Source organism: Aquila chrysaetos, chromosome 21 (genome assembly GCF_900496995.4).
Source record: "Aquila chrysaetos chrysaetos chromosome 21, bAquChr1.4, whole genome shotgun sequence".
Classification (NCBI taxonomy): Eukaryota; Metazoa; Chordata; class Aves; order Accipitriformes; family Accipitridae; genus Aquila; species Aquila chrysaetos.
The window spans coordinates 2,588,613-2,611,581 of NC_044024.1; the positions used below are offsets into that span (position 1 = coordinate 2,588,613).

The 22,969-nt window shown below is 39.5% G+C and overlaps 2 long non-coding RNA genes across 4 annotated transcripts in view; both read right to left on the bottom strand.

Annotated features, from left to right (window-relative positions):
- LOC115333662 overlaps positions 1–22,969 on the bottom strand; it is a 96,929-nt gene that overhangs the window by 52,747 nt on the left and 21,213 nt on the right. The gene's annotated exons all lie outside the window — the stretch shown is intronic.
- On the bottom strand, positions 7,095–21,007 carry LOC115333663. Its single transcript, XR_003920888.1, has 3 exons — positions 19,160–21,007; positions 16,451–16,664; positions 7,095–7,808 (listed from the first exon to the last, which is right to left on the bottom strand). It is a non-coding gene; the product is annotated as an uncharacterized LOC115333663 (long non-coding RNA).

The following is a 22,969-nucleotide window of genomic DNA, read 5'->3' on the forward strand; positions in this document are numbered from 1 at the left end:
TTATTATTACAGTTGAATAGAGTTTCAGTAATTACTTTTGCACAGATTCTAACAGCTTTTAGATTGAATGATATTCTGACAGTTTGAATACTCTTGACAACAATTACCTTTTTCCTGGTTAACACTGATTCAGGAAAATTAAAAATTAAATCTGTTCAGAGGAAACACTTATGTATGGCACTAGTAAGTGGGTTGATACAAAAATGTGTAAATTACAGAATGACTTAGAATAAAAAGTTCTTTTGCTCTTCCTCTTATGCTTTTAAAAAAATCAGCACTTAGGGTACATGCAGTACATGCTGGTTAGATTACCAGTAAATGATGTGAAATAATTTAAAGCACTTCTAAATCCACTTCCTACTGATCAGCTTGAAATGGAGAAAACACTATTGTGGAGGAAGGCTTGTTGCTCCCACCCTAATTTTTGTCTTTGGTAGCAGTCGGATAATGGCTTTTGGCTTTCAAACCATTATTCTTAATCTCACATCACCAGATTATCTAAAAAAAAAAAAAAAAACCAACCCCAAAAAACCCTACAAGCAAGCAAGCAAACTGTCCTACAGTGGTAGCCTAGGAAAAAACAGCATATTTGTTATTTCTGAAAAATTTATCTAATATTGCAGGGGTCATAACTCAAATGGCTTGATTAAAAAAAAAAAAAAAAAAAGGCTCATGCACAGAGCTCTCCAACATGATTTCCCTCTTTGACAGGGTAACTGGCTTTGCGGATAAGGGAGATGCAGTCAGTGTGATACACCTTGTTATTAGTAAGCTTTCTGATACTGTTTCACATGACGTTCTTATAATAAAACTAAGAAAATACAGTCTAGAACTAGATAAAATTACCATAAGGTGGAGGGAACAATTGGCTGAAAAACTGCTCTTAAGGAGTAGTTATCAATGGTTCACTGTCAAACCGGGAGGAAATTTCAGGTGAGATTCCTCAGGGATCTGTCCTTGCTCCAGCTGTGTTCAATATTTTCATAATGACTCAGTTAAAGGGAAAAGAGATTACGTTTATAAAATTTGCAATGTTGAGGAGCTGGGATGGTGGGAACCCTTGGGAGGTCTGGATCAAAATCCAAGAAGATATTAACAGTTTGGAGTGATGGTCTGAAATTAAGATGAAATTCAATAAAGCCAAGTGTAAAGCGTTACACTTACAGAGGAAAAATCAAATGCAAATGGGAAACTGCCAGTAAGAGAGCTGTATTACAGAGAAGAGTTTCAAAGTTATGGTGTCCTACGAGCTCAGTATCAAACAAAGGAATGAAACTGCTCCAGAAAAGGCAATTTCAGGGATTTGTTAACAAGAGCATCATACATAAGACCACTGTGGTAATTATCCTACGCTCATAAAGATGGGGCCTCAGCTAGAATGCTGTCTTGAGCTCATATTTTTAGAAAAGGTGCAAAGAAACTGGAAAGAACTAAACTGAGAACAGCAAGAATGGTCAGGGCTGAAGAAGTATGACTCATGGGAATAGGATGATGGTCTTTAGTTTAATAAAGAGAAAATTAGGGAGAGATATAATTAACAGTCCAGTTGGTGAAAGGCTACTGTTACAAGCATGCTGATGAACTGCCTTTGATGTCCTCCAGAGGAAAACCCAGAGACTTTTTTTTTTTGGTAAAGAAGTTTAGCATATTTGTTTTGAGATTTGAAGTCAATTTCCATGTCATGAAAACATACAGGAGATGACTTGCACAAGCTTCTTTCCCTCCAGAGAAAAGCAGGCAGGATCAGCACAGCCCCGATGCTGGGGCTACCAGAGCTTTGCTTGCTCCACGTCAGTGGGAAGAGCGGTAAATTCAGAGATGGGAACTACCAAAGGAGAATTACTAACGATAAAGACAAAACAAACCCCCATAGTCCCTCTGGAGCAAAAGATGAATGGTAAACTAAACTCATCCAGCTACCATGCTGGCTAAAACACACATTAAAAAAAATCTAGAAATATTGCCAACACACATTTAGAAAGGGTGGGTCAGAGCATACAGAACAACGAGACTTCTCTGCAACTCATGACTTCTTTTAAGATTTTCCTTTCAGATTTGATTTTCCTTCTATTTTCTGAGTTTTTCATCCTCAAATCACATTTTCAATATTTCTTCTGCTTCCATATTAAAAAGTACCAAGATTCTGTAATATGCCTTTTTACGATATCAACTTTAAGAAAAACAAACAAATTGTACAAGACTTAAATTGGATCATAACAGGTGGTGACACTGAACTAATTGGAGAACATTTATTGTTCATTATCTTAGTTTAATTGGCTTGATTAAAAGAAGACAATATATTATGGAAGAAAAAGAGTCCTAATGAATAAACCCCACATTGCTCCATCTCTTCTTGCCTTGGACCAGGCAGCATTCTTGCCCAACCTGCTGCAACATTGGGTAGGGGCTCATTGGTTTCTGGTCACTGGATGTCATTTATTCCCACTGAAATGGGGGCAAAAGGGCAAGGAGTGGATGAAGGCTCAGCTCCTCCTCCACACCCATCCCAGCCAACATGCATCATTCATGGCATAGGAGACATGTGCTGCTCTACGTATGGAGTCTGTTGAAAAGCTGCGATTGAGCCTTTAGCTTTTGATGCTACTACCTCACTCTGATCTACGTGTGTATTAAAATATCGTCTTTTTTTCTGCTCATTAGAATTATAGATTTAGTTTATTGTTATACTTTCCATAGAGCCTTCTCTTTTTATTAGCATTGTACAATCTGTACAAAAGCAAAATTTAGTCCTTTCAGGGAGCTGAAAGGAAGCAATCTTTTACATGACAAATCCAACATTATCATATGTAAACCTCATTTACTATGTAATGTCTTCCTGTTTCCAGTTCATTAATTGAATGAAACCTATTTTCATATTCTGGTAGGCAGCACTATTCTCCAACTAACATAAATGGTGCTTTTAGAAAAAAAAGTAATGCTAGAAAATATTTAACATAATGATTGGTCCAAAAATATATGGCTTTCTGGAAAAAAAACAAATTCAGTACACTTCTCAAAAATAAGAAAATGGTGGCTGAAGTCTGCAGCTAATATAAAATTTGTTTTATCAGATTAGCAACTACAACATAACTGTTTAACCTTTCATAAAGTGAGCAATCTGACTTGAGTAAACCATATTGCATTGCTCTCATCAGCCCAAGGAGCAGGCTGTGGCTCGAGGCAGAGCCCATCCCCGTACACGGGGGGACCACCCTGCCTCATGTCACGGCTAAAGATGTCCCCAAAATGACAAACCCACTGAATCTGACACAACACAGCTGTGAATTACTGAAAATAGAGATAGTGTATATATAGTCCCCTATTCAGGGACAGAGTACTGATATCTTGTTTATCATCTTAAAGCTTTCACCACAATGCTCTTCCTTTTAGAAGAATATTTTTCTGTCCCACAAAGTCATACCAGTGAGAATATCTCAATACACTTCCTGGGGTATTCCAAGAAAATACCCCTGACCGTTAAGTCTCCTTCATATATACAGGAAATTTTAAAAGCTCACAATAAAAATAGCTTCTCACCAGCATGAGGGTAAGCCACAAGTCTGCTTCTGCATTACAGATGCAACATAGGCGATCCTTTAGAAGTGATATGACAGAAGTGTCTTAGCTGTGTTAATTAAGACCAGACTACCTAGCTATTAATAAAATATTTTATAAACTTTTGTAAAGGTAATTTCTTCTATGCAGCTGCCTATGGTTTTGCCTGCCTTGCTTCAGAAAAACCACAAAACTACACCAAAGCTTGGTTTGGTTTAAAATCTGCCTCAAATTATGCTACAGTCACCCGTTGTTTCCTTATACAAGACGTTATCCCACCCATCTCAGCTGGTTTACCCAAGCCAAAGTTGTGCGGCGTATTTGGATAGAAACTTGCCTGGTAAACTACCACTCTTTAATTTTCATTGTGTATTAAAATGACACTTGTAATGTCCAACTATGCCACTCTAAATATTCATAGATAAACACAACCAAGGAGAGGACAAATTATTTTGTCCAAAGCTTAATTTATAATAGACACCACTTTTGGAGACTCAAGACTAATGTTTGTAATTGAAAGACACTGACAATTATTTTGTTGGGTTTTCTCGCAAGAAAATCTATAGCCCTGAAAGAGCAATAGCAATAAAGGTCTTCACAGGTTCCAGGACGTGTTCCTTTAGAAAAATAACTATTTTTTTTTTAAGTTCCATTTAGGTCCAAGGAAAAAAGATTAAAAAAATACCCATCTGGAAGGGGACTCACTAAAAACTACTCTTGTTTGGTATTTGCATTAATGTGGCATGACAAGTAAGAAAACACCGATGACATTTGTCTATGGCACAAAATAAAGCAGCATCACTACCACACAGGAGATCATGCTTTCGTGGGCAAACCAGAGTAATGGAAAAGGAATGAAATGGTGAAAAACAAACTTCAAGGTCTTGCCCTCAGCCTGCAAGAGAAATTTCTGGGCTGGATATTGGGATCTCAGCAGCCCCAAGCGGTGTGTGGACACCGTCAGGGCTTTAGGCTCTGGTAGCACAGCTTCATCTGCATAATCCAAACAAGCCAAAAAAACCTGATATTGAAAAAAGAAAATATAGCAATTTAAAATGGCCTACTACATCCCTTTTCTTTTTGACCTCAATCCAAAGCCTTTATAAGCCAAAGAAAAGACAAGCTCACAATGAGTGAATATGACCAGTTAATGGGTCTATTCTGAACCAGATTTTAAATAAAACAATAAGCAAGCCTGAGAAAAAGCAATGTACCGGACTATCTGAGGCCAATTGCTTTTAAACACAGGTCATGTTATTTTAAAATAAATTCCTTTTAGCAATTGTTTCATCAGGACTATGTCATTACAGATGGAATGGACCCAAAACCTCTTACTGCTAAATAACTTAACCTTGGTGCATCTGGAACTATATTTTCTTCAAATAAAACTAATTGATAATATGGGTGGATTTGTTGTTTTCCTTAACAAAAATGTTCCCCGACAACTTCAAAAACAAATTACATATAGGAAAAAAAGTTCAGTTACAAAGCTTTTTAAAAAAAATTCACAGAGCCATAACAGTACAGAATGGCTTGTTAAGAAAAATAACACTGCAGCTGACTGGAAGGAAAAGAAAACAGAAATAGACAACTCCAAAGTGTTTCTGAATAGCCAGGTTGCCAAATGCTGGCAATTATTAGAGCAGGCAACACAAAAACCTGTAAAACATTCCCAAAACCTGACTCCTTTTCCCCTTCTTGGTATCTCACAACCTCACCAGAATTCAAATCACAGTTGCAATCCAATACCATCATAAGTATTTTTATAATCTGATACTATAATAAGAATTTTTAATCCCATTCAGTTGCCAAACAAAATTCCAAGATGAGGAACGGAGATAGCAGGAGCATCCCTATTAGCTAGCGTGTTGTCAGATAGCATCGAGCACCCACAGCCTTCCTGCCCTTCCCAACCCCCAGGTAAGGACCAGTACAGCCCAGTAGCCCCACACTCACCCAGGCTGTGCTCAGCATAACTCCCCGAATCCCGCTCCTCTTGCTCCCCAGCAGCAGACATTTTCCTCTCCCCATTCCCACAGCTGAAACAAGGACTCTCCCAGGTGTTTGCCATGAGATTGAATAAGCAAGTTGCATTTGTAACCTTTTAACATGCATTAGAAATAAGTAGTGAGAATTATAATAACCACTAGTTATCCTTCAGGATTCCTTAGTTATAACATCACCACTTTGCCTATGGCATAGTTTAAGTGAAGGCACTAAGTGTGCTGATCATCTTGTTTTAGCACCTAGTGTGCCAGGAGTGTCTGATTAACAGTTTTCCATCCCTATTCAAGTATCTTTGTTAAGAGTAAGTCTTTGCTCTTTTAGATCCTGATCCAAAGGCTTTCAAAGTAATTGAAAAGTCTCCTATTGATGGGAAGGGGTGGGCGCCCTTGCTAATTGTTCCTTTCACATTAGAGTGAAAACAAATTCTTCAGCTTTCATTTTAAATCCATGAAGTTCAGTCCCTTGATATATTGGACCCTTATTTTAAGTACACCGAGGAGGGGAAGAGGAGGATGAAGCCCAGGACAGAGGGCTGTGTATGGGCTGCAAGTGTGTCTGCTGAACAAGCCATGCGGTAAGGCTTGGTACATCCCACGGCTTGGATTTTACTATCTAGAAAGGCTCCAAATGTTGCAGCGTTCAGAAGTTCACAGTATGCTACATTTAAAATACTCATTGCTCGCCAGCAGACCTGAGCTCTGAAAGCCACTCTGATGCTCCCCAGTAGCTGCTTTCCTGTGAATAATTTGTTTCTCCCCAGGAAACTAATTTTTTAGTTTGCTATTCTCCCAGATTGAGGTGTCATCTCTATTCAAGGCAGAGGTGCGGATGGAGAAAAGTGGGAGGTCTAGAGAGCATGCAAGCTTTGGTTTGGGGTATCTTAGCGCCAAAAAAGGTTTTGAGAAATCAAAAGATGCTTATTCAACACCAAGAAACGTGGCTGGTGAATTGAAACAGTGAATTCTGACGGAAATTAAAAGTTAAGCACACGTGTGTTACAGTGATAATGGAATTTTACAAACACCTTAAACAAAAAACCCTACAATTAATGCAATTTTTTAGAAAGCTGAGTTTTAGCTGGATACATATCACCGCAGCTTCGCAGCGCCATCTCCCAGCATGGCAAACCTGAGAAAAGCTCCGTGATGGGGGATAACTAAAGGCTGCCTTTAAAACAGCTAATGCCTTTGCCCTGTGAAGGACATGAACTGGCTGGAACTAATAGATATTTCCACCTACAGGTTAAAAAAGCCTGTGTAAACATAATGGTACAAATAAATACGGATCTATAAGAGGGGGGAAAGGGCAGTAGCACATGGATGAAGTTGTGGGAAGCCAGGAGAGAGCATGGTCAGCTGGAGGAGTCCCCAGCCTGGGCATTTGAGGACAGCAGACTGCTCTGGACAAACCATCCATCCCACCATGACATAAACACTCCTATTTTGGCGGACGAAGAAGAACTCGTAAAGAAAGAAATATATAAAGTGCAACAATAACCTGGAAACATACCTTAAAAAAATGCCTTCTTACAATGAAATCATTTTTCTTCCCTCCACAAAGAGGGATTTCACCCCGGAGTTGTTTCTAAAAGATGGTAAAACATAACAGATGAATGTTGCCTTGCATAAGGAACACACACATGCATTTAAATCACTTATATTTTACTTTTTTATGATGCAATTGTGAATTGTGTTATTTTGCATTTGTAATTAGAGGTTGAAGCAGATGGTAAAGGCTTGGTTTAAAGTGATGTACTGGAGTATGCAGCTCTGGTGTATCAGGTCTCCTGCTCCAGCGAGCGCTGAGGATGGAAACCCTACCAGGAGGTGGTCAAATAGCAAAGCGTTTGCTCCACTTCAAAGCATGCTGAAAAGTACCAGAACAGAGTTTCTAGAAGGTCAACAATCATTTGTGAAAATCTATTCTTTCTTTTCCAAAAAAGCACTCTTACAACATTCTCACTACCGTGCTCTAATTTTGGCATTTGGGGTATTTACATTTCAAGAGATCTAACACTGTATAATTAATATAGCGGGAAGAGAAAAAAGATAAATAATGTTTATAAAATGGCATAAGTAGGTTTAAAAATCATATTGCTTGCTGTCTTGGAAGCTGAGGACCTAGAGAAGAAGCTGACACAGAGACTGAAGTACGCAGAGGTCTCACAGCAGCTTGTCCTTTTACTGAAGTCAATGAAATTGCACCAGCCAAAACCCTAGACCAGGGCTGCTGCTTCGGTTCAAGGCCTGTTGCAAAAGAAATAAAAAGCTATTATTTTCTGAAGGCTGTTCTTTATGGAACTATTTGGTGATTTTGGTTCTTTTTAGCGTACCGTTGTTCCAGTCACGGAGGATCTGCTGCAGATTATTTGATGGAGTAAAATGAACTTTCCGAAGGTCTGACGAGACATCTTACAGAATTCTGCTGCAGCAATATATCAGACCTATTCCAAAGCCCCAGAAAGTCAATGAAATGACCCAAATTTAGTTTTGTGGCTTTTCTATCAGATTCTTAAATTTCTGTTTTGTGTTACTCTATAGGTCAAGAGAAACATTGCTCGGGACAGTGTTAAGCCCGTCCTAAGATGCAGTAGCATTGTTAAGACAAAACCGCCCCCCCCCAAACCAAACCACAAAAATAAAAGCGTAAGATATCTCAGCAGCACAAGGGGAAGCAGCCAAGTTTTTTATGCATGCATCAGATTTTGCTCTGAATAAGTCAGTTTTATACAGTTTGGTTAAGCCTAGCCAACGTCAGCAGGGGATCAATAATAGCACAAATATGGTGTCTCTACTTGTATTTGCAAACTTATGAAACAGTCTCTAGATTAAGAGAAGGCAGACTCAGGTCAGAAAGCTCACAGCATCGTAGCGTTATTCCTTGACAGTAGCAGCAGCATAACTGCAAACGTTGTCAATAATTTGTTTTTCACAGAACACTGCTTAAAGAGCTTCACACCTCAAGAAATGTGAATTCACGTCACTGCTATGAGACCGAAAATATAACCTGTCCTTTAAGAAACCTGAAGATACCATTCTGTAAGTGTTGAAAGCTGAGCATCAAAGCTGGAAGCAACCCCAGTAGTCTTATTTTCTAGCCTGTGGGCAGCCACAGTATTCTCTGGTGGCTCAATACTTTTTAAATACAGTGAGCTAGATCCAGATTTATTATGTTAAAATCAAGAAATGCCAGTCCTCCTCCACCACCAAGAGCTCAGCAATTTTTGGAGTAGCTGAGATCAGGTCTGCAATTTCTTTGGGCTTCCTAGAAACTCTGCTGCTAAACTGATTTTTCTAAGCCACCAAGTGACTTAGAAGAGAGTTTGTTGTTTGCAGTACAGAGCATTTGTGGTTCTTGGGTGATTTCTGCCATCGTTACCAGCATCACTGTGTGGTTTAGACAGCTGTGGGAGCAAAAATAGAAATGGTACAAGGCTCGGGGTATATCCCTGGAGCCTTTGAGTTCAATGTGAGTGTGCAACTTTTCCAACTCTGTCCTAGCATCCTACCATCATTTAAAGGAGATATTATTTTTCTCTCATTTAAAGTACTTATGTACTTTGTTTCTGGGTTTTTTTTGAAAGCAAGTTTGTCGTAGGTAAAGCTAAATCATTCACAAATGACACAATCTTTAAACAATCTCACAAAACAAGGGAACTATATAAGTGGAAAAGCATAAACTCCTAAACTACAAAGCGGTCATCTTGGTACTGCTTTTGGTGGCAAGGATGGCATGTGTGTTTTACCAGAATCCTAATAACAGGACTGTGAGCCAGCAATCCCTCCAACCCTAACCAGGAAAATCCCTCCAGGACTACCCAAGTTCATTATTAAGTCAACCAGATGAGATCTCATAATAATGAGCTCCTTTAAGTTTTACCCTTTTGCTACTTTAATCTGATAACAAGATTTTACAATGAAATACCAATGAGGACATACAAATCTCTTTTGAAAACCACGACATCCATTACTCACTGAGGGCTGAATGTTAGCTAGCACATGTATCTTTTTTAACTTGAATATTCAGATTCTGTGAGTTCCCACAAAGAACAATGATAAAGATCCTTTTCTGTTTAAAAAAGGATGTGAAGAGTTTCTCTGACTTTGCTGTGCTATTTGTGTTTAAGAGCCTCTCTTACAAACGCAGCCCACTGCCTGCTCTAAAGGGTTAAAGTTTCTTTGAATCTTCCCAAACTGACTTTTTCTTCAAAAATCTCACTCAGGTTTTTTACAATTCTTTTGTTGTACAGATACTGATAGTTCTTAAAATTGACTGTTTAAAAAGGATGCTATGAGGCCAATGCTTGAGGCTTTTAAAATCAGAGCTTGGAGACCCTCACTCATATCTGAAGGTTGATTTAAGTTAACTTTCACTGAGATTTTCTTCTTTAACTTGTGAGTTGGTCTGCCAGTACATTTTGTTTTGCTACAGGATGTGTTAAGTTGGTGAATATAAGAGAATATTTAAGTACACTTGTGGCACTTCTCAGAATGGAATATTTAATGGGTAAAACTTCTTAGAAACTATGTCTGCAGCCTTGGAAGTCAGCAGGTCCTATGAGAAAGAAGAAAAAAATCAACCTAATTTTTGAATGTAATTACACTTTTTTTTTTTTAATGAATTAATATTGAAAGGGTTTTTATTTTTTTTCATTATCCTGCACTTTCACATATGGCTAAACTGGCCTGCCCTGGCTGCTGCGCTGAAGCAGGGGGTCCTCACGCACACTCCCACCGGCTCTGCTGAGCGCGGTGTGCTGCGCGCTTGTGTTACGCAGCCTGGAAGAACGGCTCCCGAGCTGGAAAGGCGTCCAGGAGAGTCCCTCGGAGGTGTCACCTGCAAGCGGTGGCACAGGACACGCAGGGCAGTCCCCGAGCGCCCGTGCCTCTGCCCGCAGCACCTCTTCCTTCTCGGTGATCATCCGCAGCCTGGGACCGTGTGGGCATCCACGTGTCACTGATGCTAGAGGGGAGGGTGTTCATGAACTACTTGTAAAACTATATATAAATAAAATATGGCATTTACTCAGCTAACAAGTCTCTCAGGTACAGATCAGATTTTGCTACCATAACTAATAATCAACAGAACTGGTCAAGGAGTAAAATATAAGTGATTGCACTAAACCACCAACGGTTGCCTCTCTAATAAAAAAATAATAATAATAATAATAAAAAAAAAAAGGTAAGAAAAACGGTCAAGAGGAGGGGAAATATGAACAAGGAAATTAAGAGCTAAGAACCAAAGCAGGCTGGAAAGAAGGATACAGGAGGCAAGGAGACAGTAATAGATAATAGTTTTAACAGAGCAAGGTAAGAGCAGGTTTGCTCTTGCTGCAGCCCAAGTGACAGATCTTAACCGAAGGCAGGATCCCAGGGAGAAGAGCCAGGAATCCAAGAGGACAAGGTAATGAGGGAGATGGGAGGGACAGGACCTGCCAGCTGGGACGGATTAGGATGGATCTCCAAACCCCTTCAGCATGACACGGGGCAGCCCTGTAACCCTTCTGGCATCACAAGGAGCATCCCATACCCCTTCGACACTGGTGTTGGTTGCAGACATTTCCATAACTGTTACAAAACAACGGCATGTTTTCTCATGCACGCTGATTAAGCTGACCAAACTTTGACCATTTTAGCTATTTCTATATTGCTAACTGCGATGAGGTACTATCGATAAACTGCTTCAGCACTAGGACACGTTCTGCCAAAGAGCAAGGAGCTGTCACTCAGAAAGCTCCAAGCCCTTTCGTACTTCTAGTAGGTCATTTCCTACAAAAAAAAGGAGCAAACCCTTTAAAGGCATGTATATCCCATCAAAAATATATCCTACATACTTTTGAAGCATCTGACAGAGTATTCATAATCCAGCCCGAAGTGGTATGTGTAGCTACTACCTTTGAAGTTCAAATGATCATACTGTAAACCACAGAGCAAGGATGGAGTCTGCCATCACTCACCCACAAGAATCCAAATCCATAAGCTCAAAATCAGTATTTTAAACCACTATAGGTTCCAGATCACTATGTGGGTGTGACAGAGTCATGCTGATAAAATATGGTTTATATTTGTTATTAGAAACATTCATTAAAACAGCTTTTACAATAACTACTATTATCTACCCTATTAGGCTGTTAGGAGAATGATTTTTAATATTTTTCAATCTTTTTTTTTCTTGCTAGCAGTGCAATATTTACTGAACGCTCAGAATTAAAATGGCATTCTAGCTGCAGTCTTCAATACGAAAAGAATGTGAAATAAACATCATAAAATCTTCCTGTAAATAGGATCTGTTTACTATCTTTTAGGATTGGTATGGACAAAGAAATTGAACCAGAATGCCATAAGAACAAATTTTCTTTAGGGAATTCATTCACATCTGTTCCTGTATGACGACGGGAGGAACAGAAATTTAAAAAAAAAAAAAAAAAAAAAAAAGAAAGAGAAAAGAGAGGAAGTTTAATTTTCAAAAGGAAAAAAGGCTTCCTCTGATCTTTAACTGAAGGTTCTGATGAGTTTTTATTCTACCTGACCTGATTAGCCCAATCCTAATAAAGACCTAATGAAGGAAGGAAAGACTCATCCTGAAAGTAAACTGCTTTCTGGTAAGGAGCTAGATGGGTTTCTGAAAATAGGCATACCTGGAAAACACACTTGCTTGATTCTTTGTTTGCAAATCTTAATGCACCCTCTTTCAATGTTTGTTGATGCACTGCGCGCAGCACTTGGCAAAAGAGCTTCTAGTCGCCATATTTAGTAAAATTTTAATGCGTGACGTGTTGTTGACTTGCTATCATTGTTAATGGGCAAGTCATGTGCCAAATGAAAAGAAATACCCCTTCTGTCTCTGGCAAGCGGGGATCTGGCATTGACCTTGCTGTTTTGGGGGGCTGCGGGTGCCTGGGAGCAGGAGCCCGTCCCAGCAATTCCTGCAGCACTGACACGAGATAACTCGCTTACCGAGTCATCAAATGTACGAGCTGGGCTTATCATCTCACACGGGAATCGGGTTTGGAGGAGAATGAGAAGGTGTGGATTATTCTGTTTACAGAACCTCTTTGCACCCCAAGTACGGTTTAAATTTTCCCTTTGAAATTTAGATCAAACAATGCTGTCAACATTGATTCCTTCCTCCCAGCTCGCGGACATAAGCTGGAATCTGCAGACAGCTTGTGGGACGTGGTTTTCGATAGCGCTGCGGCCGAATCACCGCTTTGCTTTTGAGGTCTATACGCCTTCAACGCAATGCATAAGTATACTATATTAGTAGTAAAAAAATCAATGTAGAATCATTGGATTGATAACTAAGCAGCACCAAGCTATGAAATGCAAATTAATACCATCATGCCTTTTATAATTTATAATTAATCTACCCTGCATTGGCCTACATGTTTTTCCTATTTGTGCAAGGACAGGCCTCATCCAGAACCAAAGGAAACAACTGGGGGTTCTTTGTGACCAGTATTGACAGAACATATAGCAGGTTTCTCAGGAATGCACTGTGCAACCCTAGTCTTTAGTAAAAAAAAATATATATATATATATATATATGGATAAAAGCAGTCAGAAAGCATATAAGGCTTTCTGCAATACAATGATGTTGTTAACTTCTCTGATTTTTCTATTTCTGGTCTTTATAGAATGGAAAATGGTGATGTAATTCTGTGATGCAAACACCCTCTATTAAACAGATTAATATCATCAAGCCTGTTTTGCTTGAATTTTTATAGCTTCAACACACACCAACTAGAAGGCCTGGCAAGTATTGAGTTCTTTCAAGAACTATTTATTTCAAAGTTACAGGGCTGATGAAGGTTTTAAAGTTACAAATTCCTGTTTTTCTTGGAGCAACACCTTTAAAGATATGCAAAGAGGGATTTCTCAGCACTATTCAGAAACGAGTCTCAAGTGATTTGCCACTTTTGGCTACAGAGATTGTTTTCTAATTCAAACAAACATTTTGAAAAAAAAAAAGGATGTGAAAAATGCTCATTAGGAAAACAACACTAAGAATCTCAGTAGAAATATTCAACCAACTTACTTGATTTCATAGTTGTGCTTTTAGATCCTGGAGCATGAGCAATGTACAGCATTTTTAATATAAGGACAAATGCAGAAGTCATCAATGAAAAAATGAGTATTTAAAGCGTTTGAAATAGGTTTGGAATAAACCCCTAATCAAAGGCCCACTAAGACTGTATTCCCAAAGCTGAAGTCATTACTGCCGTTTCTCAGATTGCTATACGTTCATTTTTTTGGAGATACTATTTTGGGTCCAGTAGTCTATGGAAATACGTAGCTTATTCTTAGACAAACAGATATTTAGAAAACCAGATCTATTTACATAGTAGGTGGACATATTCACAGGAAATATTTGATAGATGAACACAGAGATAAAATGGGTAGAACTGCTATGTGCTATGCATAGAAAATTACCTCTGTGTAGGTAATGTATATTTGACTTCACCTTTTGCATATTGATCGCTCTCTGAGTTGCAAATACTTAACCATGTGGAAGTGTATATAATATGAATAACTTTATTTCAAACTTGCATGTCTTAAGCCATATGTTCACTGATATCTGAGCATAAATCTACCAAAATTTACTATCATATACTGCAGATCACTAAACCCTACAGTATTTCAGAAGTGCTGAATGTATATTACGTTTGATAGCTTCGGAGACGCATATTTTGGGATATAATTATTTACATATAGGGTCCAAGGCCAGGAGATAACCTTAAGATTTGGTAACATTAGCACTTGCAAATAATCATCACTACTGTATCACTCTCACACTCCATAATCTGCTAACATATGTCTACATTTTATATGTGTTTATGTAGTACTTTATATGGAAATGTTTCATTACTGCCCGCAGCAACATGTGGCATTTCTTCAAGAACATTTCAGCACCTTTTAACATGGTTTCTTCAAATGTCTTTCTAATTGTGAGGATTTCATTCTACAAATGTTATCACTGCTCAAGCAGATTAATTTTCTTAACTGCTTAACATGCACGCTCTAGGCATTTCTACAAAATGTAAAATATACAGTACAGAATTAATATAAATAAACTACTACCAGGCTATTACAGATCAGATTCAAAGCAGCATGGTTGGAGATAACTCCATTTTAAGACTTAAAAGTCTTCTTATTGTGGCATGACTTCATCTAAAATTTTTGTTTGGCATATAAGGCAATTTTTTCAATTAATTATTATCGTACCACTTTCTCTAAACCCAATCATGTTCTTAGTTACCAAAACAGTGACCGCTGGCACGGAGAGTGTTTACGGTGGAAAGCTTTGTCACAATTCTAGTTTTGCTGAATCTCAGTCAATTGCACTCACTTTTTTTTTGCTAGCTCCTGTCTGATCAGACATCTTCTAAAACTGCACAAAAGCCAGTCGGGTGGGGAGACCTCCAGGCAGGTACAGATGCGGAGAAGAAAGCAGCAGCTCGCTAATACAAAGGCTCCTGAGCCAGCTCACCATGGTCTCATTCAAAGAGACTTAGACTAGTGACTGCCATTGATGCTTTTGTTAGATTGCATTCAGATAGCACTTCAGCCTTCTAAAAATAAGGGATCTGAAGCCAGCTGGGATGAACGGCTTTCAGACCAAACTCACTTCTCTCTGTCAAACTCGGAGCAAGCCTAGACCACCTTTTTAAAGAACTAAAAGCAGGTGAGATGAATCCAAGCCCCAAGGTTTATCTGTTATCTGGTTGGAGACATCATGAATCTCAGGAAATCATCATCTGAATGTACCCTTCCAGCATCCTATTCGCCACCCATCCAGGTCTAAATAGTCTGGTCTTCAGGGAGACACAGTGTCAGCCAAAGAAAAGTTCTGGTTTAAGCTTTAAAGGACAGATACAGGAGTAGGAGATACGGACACCATCACTGCCCTCACCCTTGATGCACACAGGTTTCCATCATTTGCTGACATTCATGTGGGTGATGTAAAGATTAATCCAATTACATAAGGATCGTCAAGACAGCTGGAAGAAAAACCTGGTAGACGAGGACAGCAGCCTCCTCCTGACCCCAGAGCTGAACTGTCCCCCTCAGCCCTTTCTTGCTGTACTACCTGCTCTTGCCCTCAATGCATTCATCCCCGCACTTGGCAAACTACATAGAAATTTCCTCTTTGAATAAGGAAATAGTACACAGCAATCCTTCTGATAGGAACAAGCTGATTTCTTCTGCAAGGTCCATGGAAATTTTTTTTTTTTTTTTTTAAGCTAGAAGAAATGCAATTTCCCTGCTGCGAGGTTTGGTACCGTTACTGTTGGAGAGATGAGTCATTGTTTCTTTCGTATATATCATCTGAGTATCTATAACTGTCTCTCATCTAAATGTTAATTGTATCCAACAGAAAGACTTTAAATGAATACTCTGTCAATAACACTGTTATTAATGTTTCTTGATAGGCATGGTTGGAATATTTTGTAAGATCAGAGTCTAATATTTCCTACAGAATCTGCTTCGTGTGTTGTGTTACTGCGTCTACTTTTGATCAAAACCTGCTTGTAAAGTCTGGTATGGCTTTTTTTTTTTTTTTTTTTACTCTTCTCAAGAATTCCCTTATCGCTAACTTTTGATGAACTATGGTTACTATATGTGTAATAGTAATCCACAGTTATTTGGACCACAAGCCTAAGTTTAGCTGTTAAATTTATATTTTCAGGTTGCTCAGCGGCACATTTTATTGCCTTCCCCAGTGCAGCTGGTATCGTAACACCTGATGGTATTAGGGGGTGACACGGTGTTAGGCTTGGTTTAGTCGTCTGAAGATTTTGATTTATGCCAAAGCCACCTCTGTCTTTCTAAACGACTACGACATGAATCGGTTGGCAGCAATTCCTCGTTGTTGGCCGCTCACCTACCTGAGACAAAGAGAGGCAGAAAGAAGAACCCATGTGTTTGACTAGAAAAATAGACAGAACAGCTTTTCCGTGATGCCCCGTGTGTATAACTGATTGGATTTACGGAGCGAGAGGAGCAGCAGCGGCGTGCCAGCCGCAGAGGTGGTGTGCCAGGAACACCTAAGCAACAGGTGGTGGGAGCCTTCCTTTGATGGAGCCGGCTTTGCTAGGCTGCCTGGAAACATTGGGAAAGTTTAAAGCACACACAACCCACTTTGTTTGGAAAGAGCAAATAACCTATCCAAAGGCTGAAAGCCTCCTCCCCCCCCCCCCCCATCTCCTTTTTCTCTTCCCCCGCTGTTTCTTCAGATTTAGTCCTTTTGTTTCTTCTCCTTCAGACATCTGTCCTCTGCCTGGACTGCTGTTCAGAGCAGCTAAAGTACATATATCCCACCTTACGTACAGCACACTTTGATAGCTCACAATGAGACACCAAAGCTGAAATAAACACATAGCTGGAGAAGAAAAAAAAAAAAAGTTAAATCCCTACTTGAAAACCTGTTTTGTGTTTTCTTATTTCTTAAAGTTATTTTTAAGTGTTTAAACCAGACCAATTATAGTCAGAAACTACTTCACTTAATCCATTCCTTTATCTCCTGGGAAAAATCACCAAAGCAATTCTCAAAATGTTTAAATCCCACAGTGTGCATAAAAGCAGCAAGTAAATCTGCTCCTTCCCAGGCAAACCTTAAGGATTTTACTGACATCTTTAATTAAACTAGCAAATAGGTCGGTTTCTCTTGTATTCTGACCAATACACTGTCAACAAGGAAAAAAAAAAAACTGAAAAGAAGGATTTGTACTGAAAAATAGCACCAGAAACATTTGTATAATCATGATCATGGACTGGAACAGGAATGTAATCAGGAATTATTAAACATTATCAACTACTTCCTGGCAACATATTGCTCAGACAATACTCCTGTAACTACAGCAAAGTTAGTTATGAAATAATTAAACCCCAAAGTTGGAAATAGAACAAAAACCAACCCCAAAACGAACGAAGCTGTGCAAAAGAAAGGCGTATTTATCTCTGTGAATTTATAAGGGTGGATTTAATTCCAAAAGGGAGAATTGTGCAGTTGTTATTAGATCAGTAATAAGCACAGATGGCTGCAAAGGAACCATTCTCCAACCCATCCTACCATCTCTACCCTGCAGCACTTGTGAAGAGGAAAGCAATACAAAAGTAGAGAGCAGCAGAACTGGGAATGTAATGTTTTTTAAACATAGAAGACTAAGTCTACATCCTCATATGTTATTCATTATCAATAACATTACTGGCAAATTTACCCAACGCAGATTTTAACACATGATTGTATAAGCTCATTTCAGAAGTTATATCCAACGCCACTGGGCAACTTGTCACAATCCTCTGTAGATATCATCCCCTGACGTATCCTTTTTTTTTTTCTTCCTGCATGAGGAAACTGATGTTCCCAGGGATGAAAAGGTTTTCATTGCATGAAAAAGCATGATCCAAAAATCCTGCTCTCAGCTCTGTGGAAGAAGGATTTATGATGCTCAACTAGCAAAGATAGCAATTAGCTAGAATACTCAAGAGCAGAGAGCTTGACAATCTGATGAGTTATTCTTTTGAACTGGGGCAGCAACTCATGCATAAATTTCCTTGTAAACAATTATTACAGGAATGCACTGTAAACACAATTAATCATCTCAAGGTGTTATCTCTAGGTATTTTCCCCACAGATTATGTGCCACTTGCTCAATAAATCAAATTTTAACATAAAGACATCAATAGCTGGTATTATTAATATTCCCATTCAACCCAACGTGGTTGGGTAGAAGCTAACAAGCTTTGATTACATTTCGAAAACACAGAAAATACTACATAAAATAGGAAAAAGAAGATGTGAATTGTGAAACTTTGAATGAAAATAGGATTAAAGAGGAGGCGTATGAATCAGAACACTGGCTCAGATAAAATATGAGTACTTTGTAATTTAAAATGCATTTTCACTGATATGAATTGGAAACAGTATAGTACATCTTGTTAATAGGAATATTAAGTTTTACATCATCTTAGATAGGTTCTTCTTACAAAACAGTATTTACAAGAGCCTTACAATAATAGGCTGCCTAATGTTTCCATAAGATTTCTTCTTATGATATATACCAAACACATTTTCATCTATTGTTCGTAATTATCAGCTGGGGATTTGAGTAGCGGGCAAAAGGAACAAAAGCATCTAACTCCGTTTCATCTCTTACAGTTCACAGTGCATTAAACAACGTGCACTCCAGATTTGTTTGAAAACCACCCTTTCAGGAGCCAAGCTCTGAGATCCTTTTGGAGATCATCGTATGGACTCTGGCAGGAGCTGAGAGAAAAACTGCTTCAGAAAAGTGGGGCAGCCAGGGCCAGGGGAAAGTCAGATGGGGCAAGGGGGGAAGAAAAGAGGAGTTGTTGGAGTGGAGGAGAGGGGAGGAGGAACACAGGAGGTCAGAGAGGACCAAGGAGCATCTCTCTGGCCTGTCAGCTTTGGCACAAAAACATACACTGGAGTGGCTCACAAAAACTGCCCATAAGGATTTTGCCTTCGGGAGAGGGGACGGGAGCAGAGCAGAGGAGCAACCAAAGTGGTTTGAAAGGCAGAGGGAAGAGAAAGCATCAACATCTGCGGTTTCTGCTCAGTTATTCCTACTTACCTTCCAGTCAACATCATTATTCCTGTTTACAAGCGAATGGCGTGTTTGCTTAGGCTTCTGCTACTCTGCCCAATGCCTTGTACAGCTGATGACACAAACACGTCAGCCGAGGGAAACAGGTGACACTGGGAGAAGGGGACTTGGTCTTCAGGGTTTCCATGGATTGGGATGAGTTCTGAACTGACCTCTGCGGCAAGGCTACAGGGAAAGCAGATCCCCTGGGAGAGAAGACCAGAGTCCGTGCCCTTGATCTTGTCTTCGTGTGTGAAACCAAAGACAGTGTGGGAAGAGGGATACCAGAATTTGCATCTTCTCAAGTTCCTCTGTTGATGTTCCTTTGTTGATCCCCAGTCATCTGCGGCTCTGCAACAAGCAGATTCATTCAACAGCGGGGAGGCGGGGTGGTGGGGAGTTGGGGTAGTGACTCTCTTTTCCAGACACTTTTCAGAGGCTAACCCAATGTAGTCTTTCCTCAGATCTCCATATATTTGGAATTGAGACCACGGGAGATGAATGCAGATGTTTCAAAGCCTTTTCATACCAGTCTGCTTTATTTTGTAGAGCTCATTTATGTAATTTGGTGGTGTCCTGCACATCAGGGGCCACGGTCTTCAAGATTTTAACAAGTCTGTACACCTCTTCTCATCAAGAAGCTGACCATTTTATGACCCGATGCAAGGTATTCCTTTTTTTATTCATTCCCTGAAGCAAGATGATGGAAACCGGCCAACAGACAAATCACACTAAAGTATTGGCCTAATGGTCCCAGAGATTTTTAAACTGATACTATTCAAGAAGGGTAGGAGTACCGAATGTATTGCACTGTAGAGAGATTTATTGATTGATACAGACAGCAAAATAGCACTGCTCGGTTATTATTTAAAAGATCAGAAGTCACCATAATATATTTTTTCTGGGGTGTTGCCAATTTTTACTACTGTCCACTCCTGGTGTACTATATAGCCCTTAAGATAATTTGGTGTCTGTAAAGCTATCGCTTGCAAATGCAACTGAAAATCGATTAAATGCATAAGCACGTCTGTGAGTGCACAGAAAAGCGAAGTATTTGGAGACATTTGTCCCTTTATGTTGATGGTAGTCCTTGTACAGCAAGCTTTATCTAACCCAACACTGGCAAATGCAAGGGAGGCAGCTGAGAGAGTCCATAAAACGCGAACAAAGGCGACCAAATACACTTGATGAGCTACCTCAATTCACCTTAATAAGTTCTCATCGTGGCACTATCTGGCATTACTAATGTGCTGCACACCCATCAGCACGGAGCAGTTGAGATGAGTTTTCTGCTTATCAATGGCTTCTTTTTCTTTTCGTGTCTGGCAAATTTCTAATAGTGGATGATTTCCTGTATGCATATCCCATTTATGGTTTGTAGCACTGTATTATGATGAATTTACACTATCAATGAACATTGCTGAAGGGCCTCATTAACTTGTGCAGGCGGTGAATTTGTATTTTTCAAAATGCCACTCTTTCTCTAAAGAAATCTCGCTGACAGTGGCAGTCAAGTACTTGACTGGTTAATAAGGCAGCTCAAAGGAAACAGCTTCACTTCAGTGCGAGTTTTTGTCCTTGTTTAATTTCTCCTCCTTTCTCGACAGGTTTTGAGGATGTGCAAAGATAATACATTTCGGTTTTTAATCTCTCAGTCCCGCTGACTATGATGATATAAACAAAAGCAGAAACACAGAAAATTATAGAGATACACTTAAAACAGAACCAGTAATAAAAAACCTGGGGTTCTGGCTGAGATTTTACTCAGGCAGCTCTCTGCTTGGCATAATTAGGAAGTTTCTTCAAATCCTGCTAAATCCCAGCTCCGTTTTTCTATGCCTGCAAAGTGAACAAGATAATCATGCCCATAATGCAGGGCCTAAAAACCTGAAGGCATCAGCACCCAGCCCTCCAGACAGACTGCAACCTGCAAACAGTTCAAAAGAAAGCTTGTCAGACTAGCTGCGACATATGGAGCTACAACGAGAATATTTCCAGATATAGGAAATACCAAGCATTCTGTAAACAGAGTCGTTGGGAGTATTTTTTGCAGAGATATTTTTACGACTGGTAAGTTGCAAGAATCTGTTCGCAATATCTGTGCTCTCGGTTACCACCTGTGTTTTTCTCAGCGGAACGTGGTTAACATGCCGGCTTCCGATAACATTTTTTTTTTTATCCCACACTGTGTCTTCCAGTACTTCCTAAAAGCTTTGTGGAAGCTGCAGAGACTACGTGGAAATCTCGTTCCTTGAATACGACAATATTTAGCTATCGGAGAGCTTTAAACATACCTAGACGTTGACGAAAGGCGTTGCGGGAGGGGAGTCCCTGGGGCTGGGGCTGCACTGATGCGTTAGGAAGAGTTTTTGGCACCGAGGTTGGCAGAGCTTGGCCAGAGCAGGTTGCGGGAAGCATCGCTCCTGCAGGGTCACGACGGCTCAGGACCACTTCTGCATCAGCCTGCTCATCTCAGAAGGGTCAGCCCGCTGTGGTCTGTGCTGGGATGACAGCAGGAGGATGGAAATGGGATATACCAAATATTTTATATATGACTAGTAGGGCTGGGCTAGGTCAAAAAGACGTGCAGGAATCGGGGCTGACGCTGCAGAAGAGACGTACTCAGTGTTGCGTGTGCCATATGGGCAGCAGTAACTACAAACTGTGAGGTCAAGCCTGGGAAATGGCAGCAACAGGCAAGACAAAATGTATTTTCATTCAGTCTTGAAAACCAAATCTTAGCACGAAGTTAGTATTTTCACTCTCTCTGCTTAAACATATATGAACACATATATAACAAATATGTCTCTCTACATACACACATTCCCATATAGATGTAGGTGAAATAAATCTGTAAAACATGAGAAATGACATCCACAAAGGTACATTTTTAGTAACATAGAAGAGAAATGATTGACAGAACAAAGCATATGGAAACGAAGAAGAATCTAACCCACATTTAGATCTAAGAAAAAAATATTTGCCTGAAGGGAAAATATTAATTAGTTTGTCTACATGCAAGATAAAAGTCTGGAAGACATATCCATCAAAAGGCAGCAGAATAAACAGCAAAATGGAAATTATTTGTAAATTGACAGTAAACTTGGCAAACATTGAGGGGGTAAACAAGTTATTTGGCATGCAAAGCACTCAGAAATCACAGCCTCTGTCAGGAGGCATCTGTGCATATATTCACTTATTTGACAGAAATTAACATTTTGCAGAAATCTTTGTTGCATGCTAAAGATTTCTTCGCCCTCCTTAATTATTTTAATTGCTGCTTCAAAATGTTCCATATAAACATGAAAAAAGACATTAAAATCCACCAAGTCCAGTTCCATGTTATCAATAACACACAGTAACTCTGTACGGGAGTTTAACACAAAACCTATGGAGACATAAAATATTGACGTAAAAGAGCCACATTTGTTTTTTCTTGGCTGAAATTTATGAAACATGGGAAGACATTCTCAGTGTCCTTTCAGTATTGTGAAAGGCTCTAAAACCAAAACACTGTTTCACATACAAATGCAATTAATCCAACTGCTCAGAGGCCCAGCGTTATGGAGACCCTTGTTTTTCCATTATTTTTGGAAAACAGTGAGAAAAACTAGCTTGCGCGAACTGTGTTTGTGCACCCATAATACAAGTGGAAATTGAAAGTGACCACGTCACAACAAACTCTAACGATAGACTTTTTTTCCCAAGAGTAATCCAAATTAATCTACACTTTAGCTATTCCCTTTCTCGCCCAAGGGCAGGGATGCACGACCTCCCATCCACATCGTCTACCTGCTG